We start from the raw sequence: 15,249 nt of genomic DNA, 5'->3' as shown, positions 1-15,249 counted from the left end.
TATCATACCACTGTCTTCTCACCTCCATGGTTTCTGCTGAGAAATCCACATAGAGACTTATTGGGCTTCCCTTGTATGTAATAGATTGCTTTTCTCTGGCTGCCTTCAAAATTCTTTCTTTGTCTTTTACATTTGACAATCTGATTAGTGAATGCTTTGGAATATGTCTATTTGTATCTATTCTCTTTGGGGTATGCCACGCTTCTTGGATCTGTAATTTTATGTCCTTCATAAGAGATGGGAAATTGTCAGTGATTATTTCCTTCATTAGTCTTTCTCCTTTTCCTTTCTCTTCTCCTTCTGGGACTCACAACACGTATATTTGTGCGCTTCATGTTGTCATTCAATTCTCTGAGGCCATGCTCATATTTTTCCATTCTTTTCCTATATTTTCTTTTGTATGTTGGATTTCAGATGTCTAGTCCTCTAGTTCACAAATCCCTTCTTCGGCCTCTTCAAATCCATTGTGGTAGGTTTCCATTGTTCTTTTCTTTCCTCTGTTCTATTGTGACTTTCATTCCCATAAGTTCTGTGATTTGTTTTTTCAGACTTTCAGGTTCTTTTTGTTCACCCAATGTCTATAGCCTCCCTCAATTCATCGATTTGACTTTTGATGAGATTTTATATGTCTAGACTTCCAGCATTAGTTGTTTCAACTCCTGTATCTCATTTGAAGTGTTAGTTTGTTCCTCCAACTGGGCCATATCTTCAGTTTTCCTAGTGTGACTCGTTATTTTTTGTTGGTGTCTAGGCATTTGATTTCCTTAAATAGTTTATTCTGGAAGTTGTTGTCACCCTTTTACCTAGGATTTTTTGCTGTATAACTTTGTTCTCTATTCTTTGATATTCAGTTCATCTTACTCTAGACCTCTAGCACAGATTCTATTTAACTGATCAGAATTTTTCAGTTCCTGTTTTTCTGTTTCTTGCCCTGCCTATATGGAGTCTTTTTTTTTTTTTTTTTTTTTTGAGGAGGGTCTCTTCAGATATTGTAGACCCCAGTCAGATTTTACTAGACCAGACAGACCAGCAGCTCTGGATGAAAGAGTCACCAGCATCTGTTTTCTCTGATGGTGAGACCCAGCAGGTTGTCAGACTTTCTATGAAACGTCCAGACTCTGTGCTTTTCCTCTCCTGCCCAGCATATGGCACTTGTCTGCCTGTGGCTTCCCAACAGCTTGAAATGATGTGGTACCTTTAATTTCAGCAGACTCTCACTGTCAGGGGCATGGTTGAGACAAAGGTAAGGTAATATGATGGCTTTAATTGCTTCATTTTCCAGTCCCTGGGGCCTGAATTCCTTGAAGGAGGGATTCCACTTCAGCTGGGCCCCACACCCTTTTTCTTGGGGAAGGTACAGCCTTTAGGGAATTCACTCCTTTCACCTGGCTGGTTACTTTGTCTCTCAGACAAGCTGAATTCCGCCCTTGCCTGGGACAGTGCTGGAGCCTGAGAGTGCTTCCAGTTCTAGCTCATAAACTGTTAAGGAGTCAAAAAAAAAAAAAAAAAAGCCCTTTCAGAGCCAGACCCCTGCATTTCAGGTTTGTCAATCGAGAGCTTAAGCTGGTACATGGCTCTTATGTATCTCCAGGCTCTATGTGCCCCCTTTGCTTGGGGTCCAGCCCTTTTCCAGTATTTTGTGTTGTCTGCCTAATAAAGCCTTACGCCCACCATCAGCCCTGTGCCCTCTCTGCTGGGGCAAAAACTCCCAGTTCTTTTAGTGCTTATTCCAGATTTATCTGTGCTGGAGGTCTGTTTTCAGTAGTCAGAATTTGTTAATTATTTCTGCAATTATAGCTTGGTTGAGCTACTACCTTGCTGCTAGTGAAGTCTGTTTCCTTTCCCCTCAAGGAACCAGCCTGCCATGCGCATTGGAAAGGGGCACTGGCCTCCGTGGCTGGGGGAATTTACAGCTCTGTGTGGGGTCTCAGCAGTTCCACCTGGTCCAGACTGGTGTACACTATGTGTCCGGTCACTGATGTCCCCCAGCAGTTGTTCTGTACTGGTCCTGGCTATTTACTAGCTGCTCTGGAGGACAAACTAAATTCCACACCTCACTAAGCCACCATTTTGCAGCTCCCCCCTGATTTATCATTACTTTTTATGCATTTGCATTTCAGTACCTTATTTTTAATTCAATTATAAACATTTTAATGTATTTTATAGCATTCATTGAGGTATAATGGTTCATGTCATGCATAAATCAGAAATATTCCCCTCTTGTTAAGAATGTGGATTATTTCCAACTTTCTCTATTAACATACACATCTTCATGCCTATAACTGTCTTATCTAAATTTTAGAATTCTTAGTATAGCAAGTTAATCACTTTTGTGAATACCATGTAATGACAACAAAAATTTGATGCATTTTCATGCTAAAAATTCTTTTTTCACCTGGGTAGAGAATGAGGCAATAGACCCGGACAAAATGGGTGGAGATTAATAGTACAGTGTTCACAAGCAAAGTGTTAAGATGTCTCTAATTAATGAGCTGTTTCCTATTTATGATTATTAATCCAATTTGGCCATCATATTATTAGAAGGATAGGATGCCATGTTGGAATACCTACCACAGTTAGGCAACCACAGTGGTTTCTAGAGCTATAAAATAATAATAATAATAAAAGTACATAAGGGGCTGTTGGCCTACTTTTAATTTTCTTAATGTATTTTGAAATTTTAGGTATGTCTAGTGAGGATTATCCATAAATAAACATATCTAGAGTATGTTCTACCTCAGAAACTGTATCGATTAATGCTCAGAAAAATATGTTGGCCAATTTTGGGGGATAAAAGCTGTAAAGTGGTGTATGGGCTTTATAGAGGATGGGAATAGGGACTCTAAGTGCACCATACTTTGCAAGACAATTTCTTTCATATTTGAAAGAAGCACAGTCTTCCCCTCCTGAAGACATTCCTGTTAAAACCCCATCGAGTGAGTGAGAAGGTAAGACAATGAGATCATCTAAAATGCATTACTACATCAGAGTGAGGTGCAGAGAATATTTCTTCTTTTGTCCCTATACCTGAGAAAAGACACTCCTCTCCTCCCCTTCCTACCCAAAGTTTACTGTGATTCAAAGAAAAGCCTTATTTTAATTTACATTTGAAAAAAGTTAAAGTCCCGTCCCATGGGAATTTTTAGGAGCTGAAAGGAGTAGAGGTGACTAATTCCATTTACTCTGAAGGATCTGAACTGAAAGCCTAAGTGGTCTTTGTTTTAAATAGGCTATTTTATAGAATTTACATTTATACAACCCATGAAACAAAATCTAATTTGTTTTATATGTCCTGACCTTTTGCAAGTAAGAAGTTTTCCATATCGTATGCCAGATAATGAAATACATTGCCATTTTCTAGTCTAGTTTTCCTAAATATAGAATTAAAAGAAAAATTAAAGGAGATGAGTTCCAGAAACTGGAGGAGCCATTCAATTTTTTTTTCCCTTGGGCAGACTTATGTTGGGGCTTTATGGGTAATACCTGAATATTAAAAAATCTTGCTACCCAATGTGCATTTGTGGATTGGCAAAATCAGCGTCATATGGGAGTTTGTAAGAGCTGTGGATTCTCAGGCCCCTTCCTAGACCAACTAAATCAGAACCTGCATTTAACCATGATTCTCACGAGATGTATAAGACATTAAAGTTAGAGAAGCACTACTTGAAAATGATGAGGTCTACCTACGTATAGACTGATGCCAGAGGGTCGTGACTTTAGCATGTAGATGTTGGATTCTTCTCAGTTCCTTGGGGAATGGCTTTATAAGAAAGTAACTGGGTTAACTTGTAACTTCTATGGCTTTTATCTTCCTACTTTGGGTATATTCTTAGCTGCAAGAGAGGAAGCGTAGAATTTTCAGAGATTAGAAAAATATCTGTGGGTTTGGTTGCCTATAATATAAAACCCAGAATTAGGGAAAGAGCTAGAAAATTTCAAAAGATAAAATCTCCAAGCATATTATTGGCTTTCACGTGGTCAAAACATTAGAAAATATTTTCTGACTTAAGGTTCTTGGTTGTAGCAATAAAGACCGGTGCTGGTTGATTTAAGAAGCAAATGAGTCCTTAAAAAAGAATGTGGAAAAGCTCAAGAACCAGGTTGGGGTTATGATGCCAGGGTCAGTGCCCATGTCAGCTTGCAGAGCTGGTCTGGTGGACGCTTCTGCTAGGCTGTGGTGTGCACCCCTGGCACTGTTGGTGCTAAACGCTGCATGTCCACGCCAGCCCTGCTGCCACGGGAACTCTATTTCTTGCAGTACCTCTGTCCCCAGAGGGAGTGCTGGGTGATCTGCTTGCTCCAGGGTGGTCCTATCTGATGGGGGTGTCTAGATCGTGTCTCTTTGTCCCAGCTGCAACGGAAGCTGGAAAAGCAAGTCTGGCATTTTCAGTGCCGTTGTGGGAAGGGGAGTAATGCCTCATTAGATTGGGGGATTTCTCAAACATGGGAAGTGGGTTCAGAGGCAGGGTAAGTAATGTGCACACCTGAAAGTGATTGAAATGGCAACTTTTGGGTTGTCTGTATTTTACTACAATAAGAAATGAAAGAGAAATTTTTGATAGAGTTGCCTGTGTGTTTCTGCTTGTGTGTGTTTGTCCATGTGTGTGTTTGTACGTGTGGCTTAGGTTACTAGGTGTATTTATTTCAGGAGGATACCTTTCTGATTTTATGATGGAGGTTAATGGGGAAATAGGATTCGATTTTTCACAAGTATTTCCTTTTTTGTTAAAAATGCTAGCAGACATGTACCCATGAGTACCACTAATTCTTTTAGGCTGCATCTAACCAGGAGGACCTTGATATTTTCTGTGAGATTTAAAACGTCCTAACATCCCCCTCTGAAATGTGGAGTTCATTGCATTCACTTTCTAAACGAGAGCTACATTTAGCAAAACTCTGATTATGTAACCAGCATAACATGCCCGAGTGATTCAGTCGTGCATCATGCATTTTGACTTGTGTTCTGATGGCGTTTGAGAGATTATCACTGCCTTGGTGTACAAGAGACATAAAGCAGAAAACAAAATCAGCATGTACTGTGTCATTTTTGTACTGAGATAGCACCCAGGAACAGCTGTGACTCTTTTAAATGACTCCATTTGTTTGATAATTGCCTGGTAAAAATAATGCCGCCATTGGCTATTTCAGGATGACAGATGGCATTCTAGATTATGTTCCTTTCCTTGTATCCAAAATGAACAGGACCTGGTCTTTCAGAAAATTATCGTCTCTGTGTGTGAGAGATATCGGGGAAGGGGGGAAGCATCCCCTTTAAAGCTTCTGTTCTGCAGGGGTAGAAAGCAATCGCTGAGCCGAAAGGGAAATAGGGAATTGAATTATTCCAATCAGAGCAATGCCTGTTGCTTAGGAACAGAAATATCTTGTGTCTCTGCTACAGCTGGAGAAACCAGGCCATTTCCTTTCAGCATTCATCCACCAGTTATCCAAACAGAGCAGAACCCAGTTCTCTTCTGCCTGGGTTTGCAGGGGGAAAGGGTCCTCCAAAGATCCCTCGCTTTCTTACTCTCAGCAAACCTCTCTGTCACTTACCCCCTGGTCTCAAAGCTGTGTCAGTCAAAACTCCGTGTCCCAAACAAACCAGTAGATTTTCCTCAGGAGCTGGCCCTTGGGGCTTTTTCTGCAAGAAGCCAGTGGAGCCCAGTTTGAGTGAAGCCTAGCGCTCAGCTTTTATCTGTTTCATATCATGTTTGATATCTCGTTGGCGTGCTTACCTGTACCTCAGAGGAGGAAAAGCTCTCACTCCCCCACTCCTACATTTAAGTCTAGAATCAAGGAGGAAGCCAGACAAATGGATCTTTTGTGAAATTGAGGGGCCCTACTTTCTGGTACAAGAAGGTAGGGCCGTGTTTCACAAATGTGGCTCTGCGTATCAATCTCCTTTAGAACTTTAAAAAATATACCTGCTTGACCCTTACCCCCAGAAGTTCAGATTTGTTAGGCATGGGGTGTTACCTTGGCACCTGTGGGTTTAAAAAATTTTCTGGGAAATAAGAGCTCAAAGGTCGGCCCCATTTTCCTCTTAGCCCCTGCTAAACCGTGACGGACGCTCAGAACGAGGTCCTTTGCTTATTATGGCCACCTCGTTCCTACAAGGGCGCATTCCTGGGTCTTCAGACTTCTAAGGAGCAGTCAGAAGGAGAATTTAGGTTTGTGGTTGCAGAAACCTCGTTGGAAGTATTCGGGAAACTCCTGAGTAGATTCCTAATCCCTGGGAGTCTCTGAGCAGGCCGAGTGATGAGAGCAGAAAGTTCTAGGTACATGGGCACACGTTGTGAATATGTCTGCCTAAGCCTGGCTCTGGGGGTCTGGGAACACCGTGCTCTATTCTTCATTCATCAGGGGTCTGGGGAAAATTTAACATCCACAATCTAAGTATAAAAGTATACAGATCCAAATAATTTAAAAAGGAAATATAACATACTTTCTATGTGCCTTTTCTTTTTATCTTCATAAAGAAAGAAGGAAAGAAAGTCAGTGATTATTATTACAGTAAAAATGAAGGTGATGATAAAAATCTTTAAAACATTCAGTATGATGACAGAAGGAATGTCGAACGTTTCTCCTAAAAAGCCACAAGTGAAAGGCAATATTTCTTGGCTGTTTTTTGGCTCAGTGATGTAAATGCCAGCTCTGGGAAACCCTAGACTTGATCTGGAAATTTCATTTCAACAGTTGTAGCCCTGCTACCATGTGCCTGAAAAAAGAAAACAGTTCTGGGGGCAGCTTGCCTTTCAAACACAGGGATGTGACTAAGGCATAATAGGTTGATTTTCAGGTGTGCCTGGCCGTGAAATCAGTCTCAGCGACGACATGTTCACACTTCACACAAATTCACGTCCTCACACTGGCTTGCCAAATCCGAACAACTTTGGTTTGAGGAAGAAGAAAAACAAGAAATTCCAATATCCATTGACACCAAAACCTGGTATTTTGCAGTAATCTGAATTTTCAGTTCTTCTTTCAGCCCAACCCTCTCCCTTCATATCAGCATAGAATCCAAGAATGCACCTGAAATTCTCTCCCTCTTCTCGTGATGGGTCACAGGGAACATTAGATTTTTGCCAACCTGTAGCAGGAGGTTCAGAATTGCTGTATAGGAGGGGTTTGGAGTGGTAGTCTAGAAGCAGTTAGAAGATTTATCTAGAAGCTGGGTTATGTAGCCCCCACACTCACTCAATGTTTATTTAGGATGATGAGAGTGTTGGCTTAAAGCCCGAGCCCACCCTCGAGGATTTAGCCACCAGCAGTCATTCACATACAGAATTAAGCACCCTCGCCAGCATTTCCTGCTATCAGTTTGGCTTTCTTTGTCATAGAATTCTTTGTGGGAGTCCATTTCTCCCAGTAGACTCAATACACCTCTTAGGAAGAGGCCAGCTATGTATCACCTCGCAATATCACCAAAGCAGCCAGCACAATGCTTGTACATGGCAAACACTTAGTAACGTTATTATTAATAATATTCCTATTTGGTTCCCACAATGATTTGGAAACAAAAAAAGAAATGTGTCTTTTCTTGCCTCTCCTGCTTGACTTGTGAGTTAATGAAATGAGTGACAGAGATATCACAACTGCCAGGAAGAAAGGATCCCTTTTCAGAAATGTGCCAGGGACGTTTGTCATCGTTCACCTCTGTGTTCCTGGCACAATCAATAAACATTTTCTTTTTCTTCCTTTGACAAGTCACTTTACCTCTCTGGACCTCAGCTCTAACATTTCCAGTCTACGATTTTGTGACCCAAATAATATTACTCCCAGATCCCTGACTCCCAGGGTTCTTAGATCTTGTATCAACAATAAACAGCACCAATTCTGACATCTGTTGTAAGGAGCCTGCTCTCGGACACGCACTCCTTTTCCCCTCTCTAGAATTATTACCCCACGATTTTTGACTTCATCAAGACTCTATCTAATCCATTGACCTCCCACATGCTTATGATCTGCCTATTCTCCTTACTTTCCTTTTTACCTAGTTCATATTTCAGTCTGTCTTTATAATCATTTAAGCAGCTAAATATTGCTGGAGAAAAGGAATAATTGTGCTCACTGATCTACATATTCGTGACATAAATCCAATGTGAAATTTAATGCTGCCTGGCAAGCCTACTCCACATCCTTAGTTTATTTACTCTTCCACCCTGCAGAAAACTTTCACTGTCTTCTCTCACTCCCAGCTTCTTATGCTCCTTTCCCATTCATGTTCAGCTGGTGACATTGATTCAAGAGAAAATAAAAGTAGTAAGGTAGGTCAAATACCCATCATCAAATCTAATAAACACCGATATCTTTATCCATACTCCATTTCCCACCTGCATTTGTTGATTAAGTGCCTCTGTTTCTATCAAAAGCCAACTCTTCCATTTGTTCTCTTGCCACCTCTGTCATAGATATACCAAATATCCATCCTCATTTGCCCAGAAAATGGTTTACATTTGTTGGTCTAACGTATTATGGACGAATAGTTCCCCAGGTTGGATGATAAACTAAATGGGCACCTTAGTCATAGAGCAAAGACCCACATATGGAATGGTCTGTTTCTGGGCTTGTTGGTGAGTCAGGTCGTCCCTGTGTTGCTATCACACTGTCTGAGATACGTTACAGGAGCTCCTGAGCTTTACAATAAACCCGATACATGGTAGGACAAGTACTTCCTTTACTTCTTCTTTAGAAGTGATTGGCTATTCTTGGCCCCTTACTGTTTATTTCATGTGCATTTTAGAGTCAGTTTGCAGACTTCTACAAAATCCTGCTGGGGTTTTGAATGGAGTTTCACTGAGTTTCTGGGTCCATCTGAGGAGAATTGACATCATTACAAAGTCAAATCTTCCTCTTCGTTAACACGTATCTTGCTTTATTTGGTTTTCCTTTAATATCTTTCAGTAAAATTTCACAATTTTATCCATCCAGTTCATACTCATATTTTGTTAAATTTTTACTATATATTTTATAGTTTTTAATTTTTATTTTAAATGGTGTATTTAAAAAATATCTTCTAATTGTGGTGTGGTTGACTTGAATAGTATTCATATACGCAGCTATTTTGTGAAACTTTCCTTTTATTTATGATAGTTTATGAATTTTTAGAGTTTTTGATGTTGACAATCATGTCACTTGCAAAAAATGCAAAAAGTTGTTTCCTCCTTTCCAATCCTTTTGCCTTTCAAAAACTTTATTGACTTGTAAGATGCACATATCATAATATACATCTTGATACATTTTCACAAAATGAACCCACTTATTTAACTAGCACCTAGATCAGGAAACAAAACATTATCTGTACTTCAGAGGCCCCCAGTGTTCCTTTCTAAATACTACTTCCCCAAAGAATAACCCTCAGGCCTTGTGATTTTAATATTTTTTTCTGGTTGGTCTTAAATTGACTTAGTTCATGCAAAGTTCCCTCTCTCCAGCGTTATCACTTTTGCCCTTTCTGCTAGAGAATATTCCCGGTAACATACAAACATGCTTTATAATCATCCATTCTGAATACTTCTCCCTTGACTGTATGTCCTTTTCTAGAAATGCTTCATTTTGCTGCTCTACTTTTCAGCAAAACTATTTGAACAAATTTCCCATAGTTAATGTCTCTACTTCTTTACTTTCTAGCTTTCTTTTCAACTCTCTTTAATCTAGCTTCTGTCTTTGGGGTTCTACTGTGACAACTCTCGTCCAAGATTACAATGACCTCTATGCTACCAAATCCAATAGAGAGCTCTGTCGTTAGTACTCATCCATCTTAAAATGCTTCCTTCTCAGGACCTCCATTTATTCATTTGTCTGATGACTTATTTAACGCCTCTCTCTCTATCTAGACTCTAAGTCCCTCAAGGGCAGGGATGCTGTCTAACTTTTTCACTGCTCTGTCTTAGCATCTAGTATAGTGTCTGGTAGATGGTGGATCCACAAATGTTTGTCGCCTGGGTCTTAAGGATGGCAGTCTATATCCAGTCAACTTTGTCTTGCAGGAACCTGAAATTCAACACCTCCAAAATTGTGCTTTTAATCTTATTCCACAAACCAATTCCTCCCCTAGTGCTCCCTCTCTCAGTATACACCAGTACCGTCCATTGAGCCGGAAACCTTGACTCCTCTCTTCTCCCCATCCCGTTCATCGCTCACGTGTGGAAATGCTACTGCCTAAGTAATTTTTTTGAATTCATCCACTCAACTCTATCTCCATTTTCATCCTTCTGGTCTGCCATGATGTTGAATAATTGTAACAGCTCATGAGCTCCTTTCCTCCTCCACTCCTCCGGTATTGCACCCCTCCAATCGTTCTTCTATGGCAGCCAAGGCTATGTAGGTCTTTTAAAAGCACAATCCTATTTAAATAATCCTCATATCACAAATGTGGGGTCATATACTTATTCCCCAAAACAAAAACAGAGTTAGCACAGGGTAAGCAGGATAGTAGAATAATGCAGAACTTTAACAAACACAAATCACTTGGTAAGTACTTTGTAATTTTATACTGTTTTCATGTTGTAACATAATTTAATTTTAATATCACTATTTTTCCAAATCTGCAAAGCATCCAATTATTGTGTCTTCTGTAATTTCCTACCTATCAGTTTGCTTTCTCTTTCTACACCTACTTTTTCCTCAAATTGGAGCTATTTTAATAATAAAGGGCAGATTTGCACTTATCAGTAGAAGGAAATGGATAAACAGAACTATTTATCTAGCTGTTGTCTGGGATTGACACTGTCTGCCAGTCCATTAATCAACATTCACAGTCTTATAAAAACATTGAAAAGAGAACTCCTTAGGCCCCCTACATTAATATTAAGGATTGTTAAAGTGACCCAAAGCCAATAGTTGTTTCCCTTCCTTTTTTAAACTTAGATTTTCAGCTGGTTAGGTTCCTAAAGAGCTCTGTGCTTCAGTGAATGGAATTTAGTTGCCTTATAGTGAAGAACTGAAACCTGGGTTTAAAGTGATCACGAAATACCTTCTCTTCTCCATCAGTTGGTGCCTAAGGAGTCACTTGTAGCAGGGCTCGACCAATTGAAGGACAAATTTATAAAGTCCTTTGTTTTTGATGACGTGCACTGTTTTTAAATTTGAGCGCAAAAGGGTGTGACTACTTTCCTGTTTCCCAAATTAGCAAGAGTAGCAGAACAAGATTAATAGGTGAGTTCTTTCTACTTAAGAAGTTGACTGATTTTTTTTTTCTCCTTACAAAAAAAATTGCTTCTTTGGAGTGCAAAAAGCTTTTGCTCATTCAGTGTCAAGGTCTTTTACACTGATTAGGAGTGAAGTCACTGTTCCCACTGTTTGTAGGACAGAACAGTCTGATTGGCTGCTTGTTGCAACACTGAAAAGTCTCCAGCAGATTCCTCTATTCAGGACCCACTAAAAACCAGAGGCCTCAAGGAAGTAGAGCCAAATAGCCCTCTTTTGACATAAGACCATAAACACAGAAGGGAATGATTTCTCTTATGAAAGCTTTGCACAAAATAATCCGCTGCTTTCTTTAGTTGGCTTACACCAGCTTTCTTTCCTTCTTAGGTGCTGGTGTTTCAGAAAGTATCACTGGAATTGAATTTTCTGTCTAATATTGTGCAACAGGGTACCTTATTTTAAATGGGCACAGGGAGATAGTAGAGTGGAGCATTTAAGATCGTGGGTTCTTGAACCAAATGCTTGGATTTGACTCTTGACTCAGCCACCTGCTAACTGTGTAACCTTGGGTGAGTAACCTATCCTTTCTTTGCCTCAATCTCCTTATCCATAAAATGGGGGACCATAACAGTGACTTCCACAGAGTGTTGTTATGAGAAGTAAATTGATTTATGCATAGGGTTTGGCAGTTAGTAATTGCTATTACCAGTTATCGCCCATCATCATTATCACCACCACTATCAAGATTAAAAAGGGAATGGCCAAAAGTTCTCCTTTAGCTCTTCTGGAGGCACTTGAGCTAGTTCTGCCTGGGGTTAAAGTCTGTGGATGGATGAGCCCTTGCACATGGAGCCAAATTATCTTTAATAAGTGGTTACCTGGGGTTTGACAACAACAACAAAAAGCCGATTTTGGGGGAAAGGACCATGCTTTAGGGAGTTTTGATAGAAAAATAGATCTTACTTCTACCTATCTTTTTTTTAAAAGCTATAATGATAGAGATAAAACTAATAGCCCTCTATATAACATTACTGTAATCGTCTCTCACTTTTTTTTGCCCTCGTTAGTTCCAGGTGTTAGGCGCACATTCACTCTACGGGGCTCAGGGAAAGGTCCTGGTGGCCACAACATAGAAAGAGGGATTTGTGGCCACCAAGGACATACAGCTCAGACCCAAAGGTTGATGAATGAGTGCAAGCTTTTTAGAAGAGGAGAAATATCATGGAGAGGCAGGGTACTGATTTACCGTGTGCGAGGAGAAGCCTGGGCCAGCCTTCTCTCATTCTCCCCGCCTTGAGTTCCAGACACTGCAAGACTGGGCTGGGGTCTTTGGTGGATGTGAAGAGAGTAGGAGGGACCAGGGAACTGTGGCTGTGGGCAGTTTAGGTTGGCGGGATGGAAACAGGACTACTACCCAGCATAAAAGAGGGGACAGGTAGACCCCAAGGCAGCAGATATAGGGCAGGTTCAAGGGAAAGACAGAAGGGTCTCTGAGTTTCTTTTCACGTTGCTCATGGCATGTCACAGGTCGATAAGAGTGCAAGGATTCAAGTTCCCTGTCCCTTCCGCAGCTGAGCTGCTACCTCACCCCTTAGGCACTGGAGTGGGGGTTCCAAAAGGGAAGGGGTGGATGGTCTTAAATAGAGTCAGGAATGTTTTCATAATGATAAAAATATACAAACTTAGCCTTCTACAGGAAATACAATTTTTACTTCTCTTTGGACAAAAATCTGAATTCTTTGTCTACAGTGTTCCTTTATCTAGAGCCAAGTTTTTACAGAGCCTTGAAATTCATTGATATATGAAAAACCGAGGCTGCTGTTGACAGAAATTGTGTATGTTAGTAAATTATGCATCATAGTAGCAGAAAAATCCCAAGCTTCTGTGATTGCATTGAACGCTTTCCTGGCTGGGGTGCTGTGAGTGAATGGCAGGACGCTGGCTTTGTGTGGGGGGCTGGGGGGGGGGGCGGTGACTGGTGAATGAGGAAAATTAGCTTTGCTGGGCTGATTTTTCTCTTTGAAAAAGGCCTTGTGCCCAAGTGTCATATGTATCGGTTTGCTTGAATGGATATGAAATATCTGGGGAAAATAAATATGAGTCCCAGGAGTACAAATAAATATGAGTCTCTGGAGTACAACCCCTTGAGTGTCTTCGCCTCTTCTCACTAGAAGGAAAGGGGGTGACGCTTGCCTCTACTTGTGCCCCCCTGGGTTTTTGGCTAAGGAAATTTTCTTTTTTTCTTTTTGCTTTTTAATATTCCAAGAATCATTTCATTTTTTCTTTTGGCTTTAGAGGGAACCAGAGTGTTTTATTTCCTGATGACCATTCGAGAACAGGGTCCTTGGATTTTCTTCCTTACCCCCCTCCTCCCGACACACGCACATGTGCCACATCCACACGCCACTAGCTGCCTCCGACTCTTTCTCACACACCTCCTTTGCTTTTTTCTCTTTGCAGGGAAAACATTTTCACCTTTCATTTTGCCCTTTCAAATTTAAGCATGGACTCTCAATTTAAGCCAACTGTCCTTTGCTGCTGCTGTCGATAATACGATATTAGGAAGATTCAGAACAATGGATTTTGCCTCACCACTGGCTCACACTGGGTGGTTTGAGCAGCAGCAGCTTAAAGTGACTGCCTGTGGGATGGAGCTGCTGTGGCTGGGTAGATGCACGGCAGCGCTGAATGTGAGATGTGGGGCTGAAGGGACCAGCGACCCTTACAGAATCCTAAATGACTACGTGAAAAGCAGAAACAAGACGAGCTGTTATCAGGAAGAGACGATAAAGACAGAATAATTTATTAGAATAGGGAGCAAGATGAAAGGAGAGATAAAGAACCAAGCCAGAAAACGTAATAGCCTATAATCCCAGGCTAGGAATGAACTGAAGAAGTCAATCGTGAAAGATTAAAAGGATAAGGTTATAGAGATGCTTTGAATATTGATGATGCTCATTTTGGTAGATGGTAGCCAATTAGTCATTGTTGACTATTATTACATAATTATGTGCCCATGTTTGGACATTTGTGTGTTGGTTTCATCTATTATTAAGGGTGTTTTGGAATATATGAGAACAAAATCCCTGTAGCAAGCGGCAGGATCCCAATTACAATGGATAAATGCGAAAGGGAAGTTATTGGCTCATAAAACAGAGAATCCCAGGGGTAAGACTGACTCGCCTAGGTCGGATCCAGGGATTCAAATGAGAATCTCACCTCTCTTTCCCTCTGTCTTCCTTCCGTCTTCCCTCCCTCTTCGCTTCTACCTTTCCCCTTCTCTCCTCTCTTTCTGCATCTCTGCTTCTCCTCCTTAGCCCCTTCCACCCCAGTAAATCCTGTCCTTTCCCTTCTCTCTTTCACTCTTCATCCTCTGTCTCTCCTTTCCCTCTGTCCCCCCTGTTCTCCCCTCCCCACTCTGGCTGATCTCTCTTCCAATCCCCACAGGGGACTCTCTCTTCCTCTGCCTACTTTTTATTTCCTTCTCTATCCCTCTTTCTTTTCCCCCATCTTGTTCCTGGCTGTATTGCCTCACAGACTCACTTTATTCTAAGGCAGGTTCTCTGCTGTGGTGACCTCCCTGAGCTCCACGTTATCCACCTGAGCATTCCCAGTGGAAAAGGACTTTCTCTTTCACCAGAGTTTTAGCAAAACGTCTCAGGATTGCCTCTCATTTGGCTGACCTGGGTGCTGGGATGTGCTGACAGGCCTCAATTCGGAATAGGGAGGTGGTATTCCTTAGGAATCGTGTGGACTGATGTTCAGGAAGGAAAGTGTGATCACCAGAAGAGAGGGAATTGAGTGTTGGGCAGGGAAAAGTAAGGCATATTACTGTTCCTGTTGATAATCTACTGGTCGTTACTTGCTGTAATAAAAGACCTCCAAATCTCAGTAGAACATAAAATCGAAGTTTGTTTCCCATTTTCACCACAGTCCAAGCAGATGGTGCCGCTCTCCGTGAGGCTTCAGGCGGTGACTCAGGGATTGGGTCTGTGGCACTGCTGAACTGAGTTCTCCACTTCCAGCTGCATGAAGGGAAGGGAGAGAAGATAAAACACATGGTGTTTTATGGCCCCATGCAAATAGTGTGCATTGTTTCTGAGT

The 15,249-nt window shown here is 41.2% G+C and overlaps 1 protein-coding gene across 1 annotated transcript in view; it reads left to right on the top strand.

Annotated features, from left to right (window-relative positions):
- Window positions 1-11,384: 11,384 nt before the first annotated feature.
- Window positions 11,385-15,249, top strand: part of SYT16 (synaptotagmin 16) — a 220,500-nt gene continuing 216,635 nt past the window's right edge. The window contains exon 1 of the mRNA XM_077122439.1: window positions 11,385-11,714. The gene's annotated coding sequence lies outside the window, so the exon portion shown is untranslated. The remainder of the gene's footprint in view (window positions 11,715-15,249) is intronic.

This window comes from Tamandua tetradactyla, chromosome 12 (genome assembly GCF_023851605.1).
Source record: "Tamandua tetradactyla isolate mTamTet1 chromosome 12, mTamTet1.pri, whole genome shotgun sequence".
Taxonomy (NCBI): domain Eukaryota; kingdom Metazoa; phylum Chordata; class Mammalia; order Pilosa; family Myrmecophagidae; genus Tamandua; species Tamandua tetradactyla.
This window is presented reverse-complemented; position numbering and strand designations above follow the sequence as displayed.